Consider the following 13,643-nt stretch of genomic DNA (forward strand, 5'->3'; position numbering starts at 1 on the left):
GCAACAATGTCGCCTCAAAGCTACGTCGCTCCCCGGAAATATCGTTTGCGAGGGCCTCGAAGGGGGCCGTGCCTGCCAAAGCCTTGGCTGTAAACATCACCTCAAATGAGCACAACTAAGTCAACTACATACAGGGTAAGAGAAAACAAACCCCACCCAACAGCAGCTTCGTTACTATAGGTTTCATCATACACACCCTAAAGGCAAGAACAAGGCACAGTTCTGCCACACCAACACCTAAACATTCTCCCGACTAGACCCTTCTCCCACAGCCTTGATGCTACACAGCTTTGTCTGAGGCCAAAGCATCGGGCTTCAAAGTAATAACCGAGTGACACGCTGCTTCACGTCAACCCCTGCAACCCTTGGCTTTGCTTCGATTCCGAGAAGCTTGACACGAGCTTTCTCCCCGGGAATCCCGACCGGCCCCTGACGCTGACCTCGCTCTCTGCTTTACCCTACACGCTCGGGCGGAGCGACTCCACGCCACACCCTTGTGCAAACACCGACACCACGTGAAAGAACACATAGACAACAGAAAGACAACGGGGAACTGGGCTCAGAGATGCCCCGGCCGCAGATGATGTTGACCCGAAAGACCTACGGGATGCTACATGGAAGGGAGAAGGCTCTACAATGGCCTCCCCAAAGAGGGTAGATGTGATGGACCGGGCCTGCACCAGAGGACCGACCGGACCAGAGATCCTGAGGACACGAGGAAAAAGTCTGGGTCCGTGCAAAGGGATGGCGGAAGAGCGGAGCCGCGGATGCGGGCCAAGAAGCGGTACCGCGGAAGAGTACGGTCTGGAATCTTCCAAGGTGCGAGATGGATCTGCACTTAAGGATGGCTACGCAAGAAGAGCTTGACTCACGCTGCATCAGTGAATACAGCGTTCAAGACCCTGAGGATGCTGCCCGAGATGCAGATCTTGCCGTCGAAGAGCAAAGACTGATGAATGGGAGGCCCGAGGAAGTTGACGTGAGAAAGACAAACAACACGAGACACAGAGGCTGGAGCCGCTCTGCCCGGTACATGCTGCCATTGTCCTGAGAAGTAGCTGCCTCCCTTTCCTTAACTCATGGGGACTGGCTATAGAACATTGCTCCCCTCTACACAGCCTTTGAAACACTCCCTGTGACTCCCAACCTTGTTCCCTCCTCCCAGCCCCAACACAGCATTGTCCCTGTACTTAACTGGCAAGCACAACAGAAACTTGAAAACACAGCAAAAAACAAGTCACTACTGAAGCCCAAAAACCATACTCACTCCACAAAAACCCCCCCGCCAAAACCCCAAAAACCCCCCGGCCAAAACCCCAAAAACCCCCCGGCCAAAACCCAAAAACCCCCCGGCCAAAACCCCAAAAACCCCCCGGCCAAAACCCCAAAAACCCCCCGGCCAAAACCCCCAAAAACCCCCCAGCCAAAACCCCCCAGCCAAAACCCCCCAGCCAAAACCCCCCAGCCAAAACCCCCCAGCCAAAACCCCCAAAAACCCCCCAGCCAAAACCCCCCAGCCAAAACCCCCAAAAACCCCCCAGCCAAAACCCCCCAAAACCCCCCAGCCAAAACCCCCCAAAAAAGCTCACCTGCTTTACAAAACAAAAGTGTCAAAAAACAAAAATGCCCCAACCCAGTAGCCAAAGCCCCAAAACCCACGTGCAAAAGCTAAGTGACGTACACTCGGTGCTCCTCCACCTGCCCTTGACTCTACAGCCCCGGGCAGAGCGGCTCTAAGGTAAACACACACATATAGACACCGACACCACACAGAACACAGACGACACGACACAGAAGTGAGAAGACTCGGCGACACGATGCCGGGACTGGAGATGACCTAAAGCACAAAGACCTACGGGGCTGTGACAAAGAAGCGAGGCTCCACGGCCGTCACACAAAGAGGCAAAGGGAACGGCCCGGGATGAGAAGTTACTGTCGAGACCGGGATGATGGATGCGCAAGAAGCCTGACTCGAGTCCCAGAGAATGCAGCGATGAAGGGAATGAGACCGAATCTCAGAACAGGGATGCCTACTGAGAAGAGCTGCTGACGCAGCCTGGAAGGAAACTGGAGGAAACGACTGACTGAGAACTTCAAGATGTGAAGACGATCCACAGTTTAAGTTTCTTATGCAAGGAAAGTGGCACCGATTGGCACCGAAACGATGAGGGTTCTCTGAGACCTCGGGGAAGGTGCCCGAGTCACGTGCCCTGGTCCTCGAGTGCAAAGATGACTTTGGGACTCAAAGTCCTGAGACGGAAAGGACAGACAGCACGACACCCCACACAGACGCTGGAGCCGCTCTGCCCGCCACACGCTGCCCTTGTCCTGAGAAGTAACTCCCTCCCTTTCCTTGCCTCATGGGGACTGGCTATGGAACATTCCTCTACATAACCTTTATAACTCCTCCCTGTGACTCCCGACCTTATCCCCTCCTCTCTGCCCCGACACAGCATTGTCCTTAACTGGCAAACACAACAGAAACTCGAAAACACGGCAAAAACATAAGTCACTCAGATGCAAGGCCCAGTCACTTCACTCACAGTCAAGTCGTTGAGCCAAAGCTCAAAGGCACGCTCACTAAACAGAACCCCAGTCCCTACACAGAACCTTGAAGCCAAAAATCACACTCGCTCAACAAAATCCCAAAGCCAAAACCACGCTCGCTCAACACCACAGCCAAAACCCAAAAGGCCCGTTCACTGAAGAGAATCCCAAAGCCAAAAGCACGCTCACTCGACAAAACACCAAAGCCAAAACCGCTTTCATTCAACAAAACCCCTAAGCCAAAACCCAAAAAGCCCACTCAACTAAACACAATCCCGAAGTCCAAGGTCAAAACCATACTGACTACACAAAACCCCTGAAAGCCAAAACCCCAAAGCCCAGGCACTACACAAAACCCCTCCCCGTAACTCCTAACCTTGTCCCCTCCTCCCGGCCCCGGCACGGCATTATCCCGGTACTTAACTCGCAAAGAGCCGCAGGTCCGATTCCAAGAGTTCTGCGACGCGCTGCTCCCGAGCTGCGGTACCGCGCTGTGTCCGCACGGTGGCAGCGCCGAGGTGCTCCGCTTGCCCCTCGTGTCGTTATTCGAAGCACAGCTTCAGTCTCTGGGAACAGAACAAAACAAGTCACCCAGATGCAAAGCCCGCTCGCTCCACAAAACCCCAAGCCAAAAACCCAAAAAGCCCATGCACTAAAACCCCAAACCCAAAAATCCCAGCGGGTAAACAAAACCCCAAAGCCCACATGCCAAAAGCAAAGTGACGTACACTCGGTGCTCCTCCACCTGCCCTTGACTCTACACCCCAGGCAGAGCGGCTCTAAGGTAAACACACACATATAGACACCGACACCACACAGAACACAGACGACACGACACAGAAGTGAGAAGACTCGGCGACATGATGCTGGGACTGGAAATGCCCTAAAGCACAAAGACCTACGGGGCTGTGACAGAGAAGCGAGGCTCCAGGGAAGGAATGAGACTGAACCTCAGAACAGGGATGCCTACTGAGAAGAGCTGCTGACGCAGCCTGGAAGGAAACTGGAGGAAATGACTGACTGAGAACTTCAAGATGTGAAGCTGATGTTGAAGTTTCTTATGCAAGAAAAGAGGTGCCTGAATGGCACCGAATCACGACATTTGTTCTTTGAGACCCGAGTCACGTGCCGTGGTCCTCGTGTGCAAAGAAGACTTCAAGATTTGAGGAAATCCTGGGATGGAAGAGACAGACAACACGACATCCCACACAGAAACTGGAGCCGCCCTGCCTGGCACATCCTGACTGCCTCTTAACACCTAACCTTAACTCTTTCCTTGCCTAAAGAAGAGGGTTCCCAAACAACCTCTCTCCACTGCTACCCTTAAAACCCCATCCTGCGATGCTCAATGTCACCTCCCCCTCCTTGCCCCTCCCCGATCCTTTCGCTCAACTTAACTTGCGTGATGCTCTGAAGTCCATCTCCGTGGAAATTACATCGCTCGCTGAGGCCTTTCTTCGGGTGCCACGTTCCTCTTGGGGGTCAGGGACCTGATCAAAAGAAACCCCACGAATGGGGCAAATGGTGAGCATCGCATCAGGCTACACCAACCTCCGCTCTGACAACCACCCCCTCCAGAGGGAGAGGTGTTCCGCTCACCCTGCTCCTTCCGGAGTCCTACACGGCTCTTGTCATCCCTTAGGCGCCGGAGATTCAAAGACAGAAAATAACTGTGGTGCTTCTTCCAATGCACCGGCCCTGACACGCTCCTCGCTACCGGCCCGGCTCACTGCAAATGCTCCGAAGGCTGCCCTCACGGCCCCTGAAAAACAAGAAAAACACTTCACTGCCTTGCAGCAAGAGTTTTAAACACCATCAGGGATCACATCTGCCTCACCTTTTCAGCCTCCTCCTCGGTGAGTGGCTTCACCCCTCCGAGGCATCTTATGGCACCTGCAAAAAACACAAATAAGAAACTAAACCACATAACGAGATACTGAAACCCACAGGGATTCCCATCTCTGGCTCCTTTACCTTGGCCTCTAGCCCTCCACCTGGCTCATGTGCTCCTGCTGCATCAGGCTGAGGGTCCTCCTGTGAGACACAAACAAGGGAATCTGGTAAATTCATCACTCATGATCCCTGAAAACAGCTGCTTTAGCCCCTGGTCTCTGCTCACCTGGCCGAGTCCTCTCTCCGGTGCCTGTGTGTGCCTCCATTGTGCCTTCAAACCCTCAAAACAGAACACAAACAACATTATGTAGCGGTGCATCCACCCATCCCCATTTTCTTTCTCGCCCCACGCCATTGCCCACCTTCTCTCGCTGATCCTCTCCATCCCCGGGTCGCTCTCTGGGGCGCAGCTTTTTTCTCTACATCTGTGAAAACAGAGAGAAAACAAATTACCCAAAAGCCCAACCACAGACAGACAGTTCCAGAGCTCGACACTCTACAAAACTGTTCAAAATTCAACTCCAGCCTGTCATTACAGCAAATCCCCTAATGCTGGGCCTTACACCCCCCGGGCAGAGCGGCTCCGAGCCCGACACCGAAGTGCTGAGACCGACACCGGGGGGAACATGGACACTGACACACAATAGGAGACGAGTCCTGGTGACAGAACGTCGACTGGAAATGCCACTGAGCAAAAAAGGCCCGTGGGGCTGCGATGGTAAAGCGAGGAGGCTCTAGGGCAGCCCCATGCAGGGGCAAAGGTAACGGCCCGGGATGAGAAGTTCCTGTCCAGAGAGATGATGGATGCATGAGAACTCTGTCTTCAAGACTGAAGAACGTGAAGATGAAGGAACTAGACTGGAAAAGGATGACTTGGAAATGCTGTGGAATGGGACCGATAGAAAGCCTCAAGAGATAAAAAAAAATCGATCCAAAGTTTAAGCTTCTTGTGCAAGAAAAGTGGCTCCAGATCGGCACCGGAATGCTGAGAATCATCCTTTGAGACAGTAGCGATGATACCTGAGCCTTGAGCACAAAGAGGATTAGGGGACTCGAGGAAGTCCCGAGACACAGAACACAGACTCCGGTATATGACACACATAGGATAGAGCCGCCCTGCCCGGGGCACGCTGGCTGCCTGCTGAAAGCTGACCCTCTCCCCTTCCTTGCCCGGAGGAGATAGCTGCCAAAGGGCCTCTCCCCTCCGCTCCCTTTAAACCCCAAACCTGCGATCCCTGACCCCATCTCCCCCTCCCGGTACCTTGCTTTCACAGGGCCAAAGGGTTGATTCTGACCATGTCAGCTGAGATGTTCCTGCAGTCATTGGGTTCCTCTTGGACATCCAAAAGAGACACAAATCGCAGCAGAACCCATGGGCGGCGTCTCTGGCACCGGCTCCTCCTACCGCACGTCTTCTGGGAAGGGCCAGAGCCATCCATTCCCCTCCTTCCACACCCAGAGCCTGTGACCTCCCTTCCCCTGCTGCACCTGAGCTTTTTTTTCTCCTCTGATCTCTCAGGAAAAGAACCCGCTCCTGCCCTACACCCCTGTCCTTGGAGATCACGGCCCGGAACTCTGTGTTATTCTGACTGGAGTCTGCGGGTGATCCTCATCTTCCATCTTCCCCTGGACTCTCATCTTCGCTCTGAAGCCACAAAATAAATGAATTCTGACATGGGTCCATCTCCAAGGAGCCTTCTGTAAGCTGCTGAAGAAGTTCTGAGAGGGACAGGGCTCTCTGTAGGATGTGGAAAGAACAAGAGCTGTTCTCCTGTGCACTGACAGGAGCTCTACCTTACCTGCTCTCTGCTTTCACAGGATCCCAAGGGTCGGAAAGGCTCTCAAAAGATCACTTAGTCCCACTCCTTGCCAGAGAAGAACCTCAGAGAGCAGATCACAAAAAGGCACACATGTGCATAGGAGTTCCTCATTATCAACCTATTGAGACTATCTCACGTTCTCTCCCGGTAAAGGAAAGGATATCAGCAGCTTCCACAGCTTAAAACAAAAAGGTAGAAGAAAATAAAGTATTGTATTCACTGAAGTCAAAAGGTCCAGGAAAATGCAAAACACCTGAAAGAAAAACAAAGCATGTTGTAAAACCCTCTTGCTACCTCTGAATGCTGGATGCAAAATTGCTGTCCAGAAAATATCTATGAAACTGCAGTTTCTATGAGATACTTAACTCCAGGCAGCTATTTCTGCTTATCTCCACGGCAAAAAGCCTCTACCCAAGCAGCTGAGCTCACTCATGAGAAAGAGCCAGAGCACCTACTCAAGAGTAACCCAGCAGGAGAATGAGCTCCCTCGGCAGGGGCCGAGCCTCTTATACCCCAGTCCCACCCCCACTGCTCTGAATGCCGACACCTGGGAGAGGGGAGGAGCCAGTGCCGGCACACATAAAGGCTTCCAGGGGAACAGCCCTTTGGTTTCTTCTCTGTCTTTGGATTGCTGTGTGTGAAGCATTCTGTGGAAAAAGGTTCTCCTACCTGAAAAAAAGAGGTTTGTTTCCCTAGTACAAAAGCATTCTGAAGATGGATGAGGTGATGGGGTAAGGATTTAAACTTTGTTCTCTTAAATGTTGTTCCTCTAAACTTTGTTATTGCTCATGAGGCAGTTAGAACCATAGTTAAAAAAAGAGAACACCAACTCTAACCACAAAATCTACAGCATGGGCAAAAACCAAATGAACATGTAACATTTCCTGATGGAGCGACCGCAAGGGGACGAAAAAGGCAAAAAAGAAAAGGCTACATGGGGACCTATGTACCACTGTAGGTGGAGTCTGCTTACCTGCTTTCTTGTAGCTCCCAGATGCAGTGGCAGAACTTCTACCGGCAGTCTGTATTTTCAATAGGAGTTGAGTAGGCAAAATGCAGGGGATGGGAGATAGCTCCCACAGGAAAGCAGCTGCAAAGGTGGCACAGTGCTGGCTGATAGGCTACAGGGGGACCTACGTACCACTGTAGGTGGTGTCTGCTTACCTGCTTTTTTGTAGCTCCCAGTCATGTTTCTGTATATCAGAAGCCTATATTTTCAATAGGAGCTGAGGTGATAACAAGCACAGGACTGCAGACACACAGGAAATACTACCACTGTAGGTCGGGTCTGCTTCCCTGCTTTCTTGCAGCTCCCAGATGTAGTGGCATAACTTCTACCGGCAGCCTGTACTTTCAATAAGAGCTGAGTGGGCCAAGTGTGTGGGATTGAAGATAGCTCCCACAGGAAAGGAGCTGCAAAGGTGGCACGGTGCTGGCTGATAGGCTACATGGGGACCTACCTACCAGTGTAGGCAAAGTCTGCCTGCTGGCTTTGCTGAGCCTACCAGATGCAGTGGCTTGTCTGTGAGGGGCACTCTGTATTTCCTATGAGAGTGGAGCTCGCCGTTAAATCCTTTCACTACTTCTGAATGCTCAGCATAAAATTTCTGACCTGAACGACATCTATTGAATTTTGCGTTTTATTGTATGTTCTGCCTCACCTTGAGCAGTCCCTGAAGCTCGTGTTTCAGAGAGCCACTTCTGCTTCTCTCAATAGCAAAGTCTATCAGCCCCAGTAGCTTAACCTCAGTTGGGATTTTAATCGAGGCTGAGCACTTACTCTGGAGCAGCCTGAGAGCAGAATGAGCTCCATGGCCGGGGCTTGTGGCTCGTTTGCCCCAGCTCCCACCCATGGCTCTATCGCTGACACCTGGGAAAGAGGAGGGGTGGCTACAGGGAGCCATGCAGGGTTCCAGGGGAGCAGCAACGAGGGTTCTCCTCTGCCTCAAGTCTACTACGTGCAAAGGATGGGATGGAAAAAGCCAGTCTGTCTGAAAATTATCGCTCCTCTAGTGCAAATACATCTTTAGGGTCGGCGGCGTGACTGGGTGAGGAATTTAAGTTTAGCTTTCTTGTGCAAGCTCGCCTCTCGAGCTGCAGTAACGGACCGTGCCCGCGGGGCGGCAGCACCGAGCGCCGCTTGTTAGAGGCGGCGCTTGCTGCGCTTTGACGAAGCCCGACAGGGTCCCCGGTGCTTTTGTCCCGCACCACATCACTTTGAGGGTTTGTTGGAGCTCTTGAGTTCAGCCGGGATCTGTAAGGCAACTGGGGAGAGATCCCACAAGAAGGTTTTGAGGGGACACGTGACCTTTAAGCAAGTTTGGGGTGCTCCAGGACCCTCAGGGGAGTTTCGGAGGTCCACAAGGTCGTGGGTGCTCGATCCGACTCCCACCTGAGCAGTGTCAGGTGTTTGCGTGAGGAGGGGCGTCGGTGAGGCACCCGTGGATGCCGGAGAAGAGAGTGTGGGGCACCCTTGGGTGCTGGGGAGAGCTCGGGGTGCCAGGATCCGCTCTGCTGAGGCTTTGGGGGGGTGCTGCTGAATTCCCCGGGGCCTCCGCGCTGCCCCACTGTCAATTGTTCCATTCACGTGTCCGCCCGTGCCCATGGGTGCTGCGGGCAGGGATTGCCGAGTCAGTACATTGCTGGGCTGCTTGGGGGTGGACCTGAATGTCTTGGCTCCCCTGGGCCCTTTGGGGGTCCCAGAGGGCATCTATGCGGATCTCGGGGACACCGTGGGTGTCTAAGAGGTGCTTTGGGGGTCCTGAGGGCATACTGGATGTTATGAGGGGTCCTAGAAGTGCTTTGGGAGTGCTCTAGGTCCTTAAGGGTGCCTGGGAGGGTCCCAGCAGCGCTAAAGGGATCCCAAGGGTGCCGTGATGCTCCCACAGGTGCTACGGGTGGCCTAGAAGCATTGTGAAGACCCCTGAGGTGCTTTGAGTGTCCCATGGGGGCATCCCGGGGTGTTATAGGAGGTCCTGGGATGGCTACTATCCTCCCTACAGCCGGGGTGCCCCCAAGCCCTGCACCTCACCAGCCGGGTCCCCGTGCGGCTGTGCGCCCTCGCAGCTGCGGGTTGCACACACGGCCCCGAGGACGGACCCTGAAGTGGGGACGTGCACACCGCGGTCTGCAAGATGCGTCCTCTCCACCTCATCCCCTCTAGGCCTCCAGCCTCGTCCCATCCTCCATCCCACGGGATTTTGTGCTGAGTCTCCCAAATTCCTGACATTCTCTTGGGGGGCACTAAGGACAAGGCAGCCCCTTGTCCTGCTGGCGCGTGGGTGGGTGCCAGCAGGACGTTTGGGGTGCAGCGCGAAAGGGAGAGGAGCTGCTGACCTTTGCTGAGCCAGCGTGGGATGGAGAAGCCTGATGCCTGAGTTGAATTTTAGGGAGGGGGACCCAGATGCCTGGGTGCCCCCAGCCTGGCTGTGGGGGGACGACACAACAGCTTCCCAGCAGAGCACTGGAGACGACAGGAGCCAGGAGGTGAGAGAGTTCTTGACAGATCCCAGCGGAGAGGTTTTGGGATGCAGGGTGGGAAAGAGGGAGCCTGTGGATGTGGGGTAGGAGAGGTGGGGGTCTGCAATGGGGGGTTGGGGGTCTGTGCCCCCCATTTCCAGGAGCCTGAGGCACCGGAGCACCCCCTGCCACCGTCTGGGACCTCCCTGGAACCTGAGTGACACCTCACAGAGGAGGGGACATTCCCCAACATCCCCCATGGAGGTGAGAGCTGTGGTGGGCAGTGGAGCATGGCATGGGGCAGGGGGAAGGGCCAGATCTGACCCCCACCCCCTCTCTGCCCCGTAGGAGGACGCACAGCTGGTGGAGCTGGAGACGACACCCGAGGCCGGGGTGACGGGCGTCACTGTGGCCCGTGACCGACACGGCCTTTATATTGCCAAAGCACCCAAATCCCTGCACATCCACCAAGGTGGGGAGGTCCCCGAAACTCACCCGGCTTGGAGGAGGGGTGGCCCTCGGGGTGACAGCCCGTGTGCTCCTATAGGTGACCGGCTCCTCAGCGCCAGGGTTTTCTTTGAGGGGGCCCCCCCTGAGGACGTTGTGCAGGTTCTGGAGGGTGCCAGGTCCTGCAAGGTCTCGCTCTGCCTCCGGCGTTGGACGCCCAGCACGCACACCCCCCTCGGCAGCACCGGCACTGAAGGACAGCGGAGGAAAGTGGCCAAGCTGGTAGGTCCCCATGTATGCAGCACAGGGATGTGGGATGCTGGGAGGAGGTCCCTATGGATGCAGCACAGGGATCTGGGATGCCGGGGGGGTCCCCATGGATGCAGTACAGGGATGTGGGATGCTGGGGGGGGGTCCCTATGGGTGCAGCACAGGGATGTGGGATGCTTGGGGGAGTCCCCATGGGTGCAGCACAGGGATATGGGATGCTGAAGGGGGTCCCCATGGATGCAGCACAGGGATGTGGGATGCCGGGGGGGTCCCCATGGATGCAGCACAGGGATGTGGGATGCTGGGGGGGGGTCCCTATGGGTGCAGCACAGGGATGTGGGATGCTTGGGGGAGTCCCCATGGGTGCAGCACAGGGATATGGGATGCTGAAGGGGGTCCCCATGGATGCAGCACAGGGATGTGGGATGCTGGGGGGAGGTCCCTATGGGTGCAGCACAGGGATGTGGGATGCTGGGGGGGGTCCCTATGGATGCAGCACAGGGATGTGGGATGCTGGGGGGGGTCCCCGTGGGTGCAGCACAGGGATGTGTGATGCTGAGCTGGTTCGCATGGGTACAGCACAGGGATGTGGGATACTGAGCTGGTTCCCATGGGTGCAGCACAGGGATGTGGGATGCTGAAGGGGGTCCCCATGGGTGCAGCACAGGGACGTGGGAGGCTCAAGGGGTCTCACGGGTGAACACCCAAGTGCGGTGGGCGCCAGGTTGTTTCTCCCCCACTCTCACCCAGCACATCCCGATCTTGACGCCCTCCACGAAGCCGCCGCCAACAGCCGGCACGGGGAGCGTGGCAGCTGCTGGCGCTGTGGCCGTGGAGTTTGCCCTTCCCAAGCTCCCCAAGCTGGTGAAGAGCCGGGACGCTGCCGAACCCACACCGACTGCCTCACCCACCACAGTGCCGCCTCCGGCAGAGCCCAAGCGGCCACGTGTGACACCATCCCGGTTAAGGGTGAAGGAAGCGGCAGCCGGCAAATCCCTGGCAATGGAGGAGCCCCCAGCAAAACCAGAGGTTCTTCGGATTGTCGCCGAGGCACCGAAAGGCACCTGTGCTCGGTTACCAGCCGTGGAGGTGGCAGTGCCCAAAGTCACCGTGGGGCTCGGCCTCGCTGGGGTGGCACCGCCAGCCACCCCTCAGGCCAAGGAGCCGGCGTTACGGCTGCCACGGTTGGAGGTGGCTGTGCCAGCACCGCCACTGACGGCGATGCTACCGGAGCCCAACCAACACCAAATCAAGCCGCAAGAGGGAGACACCCCCAGCAGCAGTCATAAGGGCAGGGGGAGCCCTGTGCCAAAAACCAAGCTGCCAAAGGATGAGGAATGGGATGCCGGCACGCGAGGTGGGTTCGCCGGCATCCGTGTGCCCTCCATCGACATCGCCATCCCCAGTGCCGCCGTAGAGCTGGTCCCTGAGCTCAGCGTGCCCAAATCAGAGCTTGGCATCACCGGTGGGCAGCCGCGGCTGGGGGCAAAGCCACCAGTGCAGGGGCTGGAGTCACCGCCAGCAGCACCGGCTCAGTTGACCTTCCCGGCTATGGTAGTGCCATCCATTGATATTGCCATGCCACGTGTCGGCGTGGATTTGGCGTTGCCAGCAGGCACCGGTGCTGCGGCCGTGTCAGATGAGGGAGGTGCCGTGGCGATGCCGGACATGGCGGCCAACTTTGCCAAAGGGCTCCGGAAGCTCAGCCTGGAGCTGGAACCCACAGCGCCTCTGCCGGCGGTGGAAATTGCCCCCCTGCCGCGGCTCACCGGGGATGTGCCGGCAACTGGCGCCAAAACCAAGCCCCCTAAATTCACCCTGCCGTGGTTTGAGTTGTCCCTCGCCAAGCTCAAAATGGGCAGCGATGGCGACAGGTATTCCCCAGCACCCCGCGGCACAAAAGTGCCTGCGCCACCTGGGATCGCTGTCGCCCACCCCGCTGCAGCCTTAGGCTCGGCTTTGGGGACAGCCGGTGCCACTGGTACCAGCGTCAAGCTGAGGGTCCCCAAATTATCGCTGGCACCTTTTGGTGACAAGGGTGCTGGCGGCAAGGAGGGTCCCCGCGATGCCGGCGCAGGGATGAAGCTGCTGCAGTTGGGAATGGGGAGGTCGGGGGGGAATGACGGGAGGTCAGGGGAACCGGGGTTCCCCGAGACCCCCCGTCTTCGGGTGCCACAGGTAGGCTTTGACCTGCCAGCACCAGGCAGCCGGCGTGTGCCATCATTGCCCAAACTCCCTGCCGGGTCGGAGCTGGCCGGGGGGCTGAAGTTGCCGAAATTCGGGGGATCCAGCCCCGACATCCGCGCTGTGGGGGATGCCACGGTCCTGAGACGTGGCAGAAGCGCCGAGAGTTTGAGCGTCGGCACAGCGGGGAAGAGGAGGACGGAGCCTCCAGGCACAGCGTGGCTGAAGTTGAAAACCAAGGGTGTGATGAGCGATGGGGCGACGCAACCGTCGTCCCCCCGTCTCGCCATACCCGCCGTGGGCTTCACCATGCCCCAAGAGCAAATGGAGGATTCGGTAAGAAGGAAGATGCCAAAACCCACCGGCGTGCCAGCGTTGAAGATGCCAGTGCTGGAGTTGGCACCGCCGGGGATGGATGGGATGGAGGACGTCACCAGGAAGGATATGGCGTCGGGACGCCGGCCTAGGGTCAAACTGCCAAAATTCAGCGTGGGTGTCGCTGGGAGTGAGTTAGAAAGTGAGGGGAGGGTGAGGATGGGCAGCGTGAAGAAGGCGATGTTGGTGTTGGTGAAGCCAAACGAGAGAGGAGAAGGCAACCGGGCGGCCGAGCCCCGTCCCCACGTCAACAGGGAAACAGAGAGCAAGGCTTGGCCACAGCAGTGGCTGCCCAGGGTGGGATTCTCTCCCGGGAGGTCCCTGCTTGAGCCTCCTAAAGGAGAGAAGATGCGGTTACCCAGTGTTGAGATCTCCCCCAGGGACCCCGAATCCAACCGGCAGCCAGTGACGGCCAAAGTCACACAACGCTTCAATCTGGGGGCGTTCAGGAGCGAGGGGACCCCTAAATTTCAGCTGCCTAAGCTGACACTGAGCCCCCAGCCCTGTGGCGAGCGGTGAACACAGCCCCAAGCGTGGAAACCCTCGAGGACTCCCTGAAATGGCAAGGGGGCAGCAGACCATCCCTTGCTCCCTCAAACCCTCTTTAACCCCCTTATCCTCCCTGCCAAAATTCCTAATTCAGCTTTA

Source organism: Colius striatus, assembly GCF_028858725.1.
Source record: "Colius striatus isolate bColStr4 chromosome 26 unlocalized genomic scaffold, bColStr4.1.hap1 SUPER_26_unloc_1, whole genome shotgun sequence".
Classification (NCBI taxonomy): domain Eukaryota; kingdom Metazoa; phylum Chordata; class Aves; order Coliiformes; family Coliidae; genus Colius; species Colius striatus.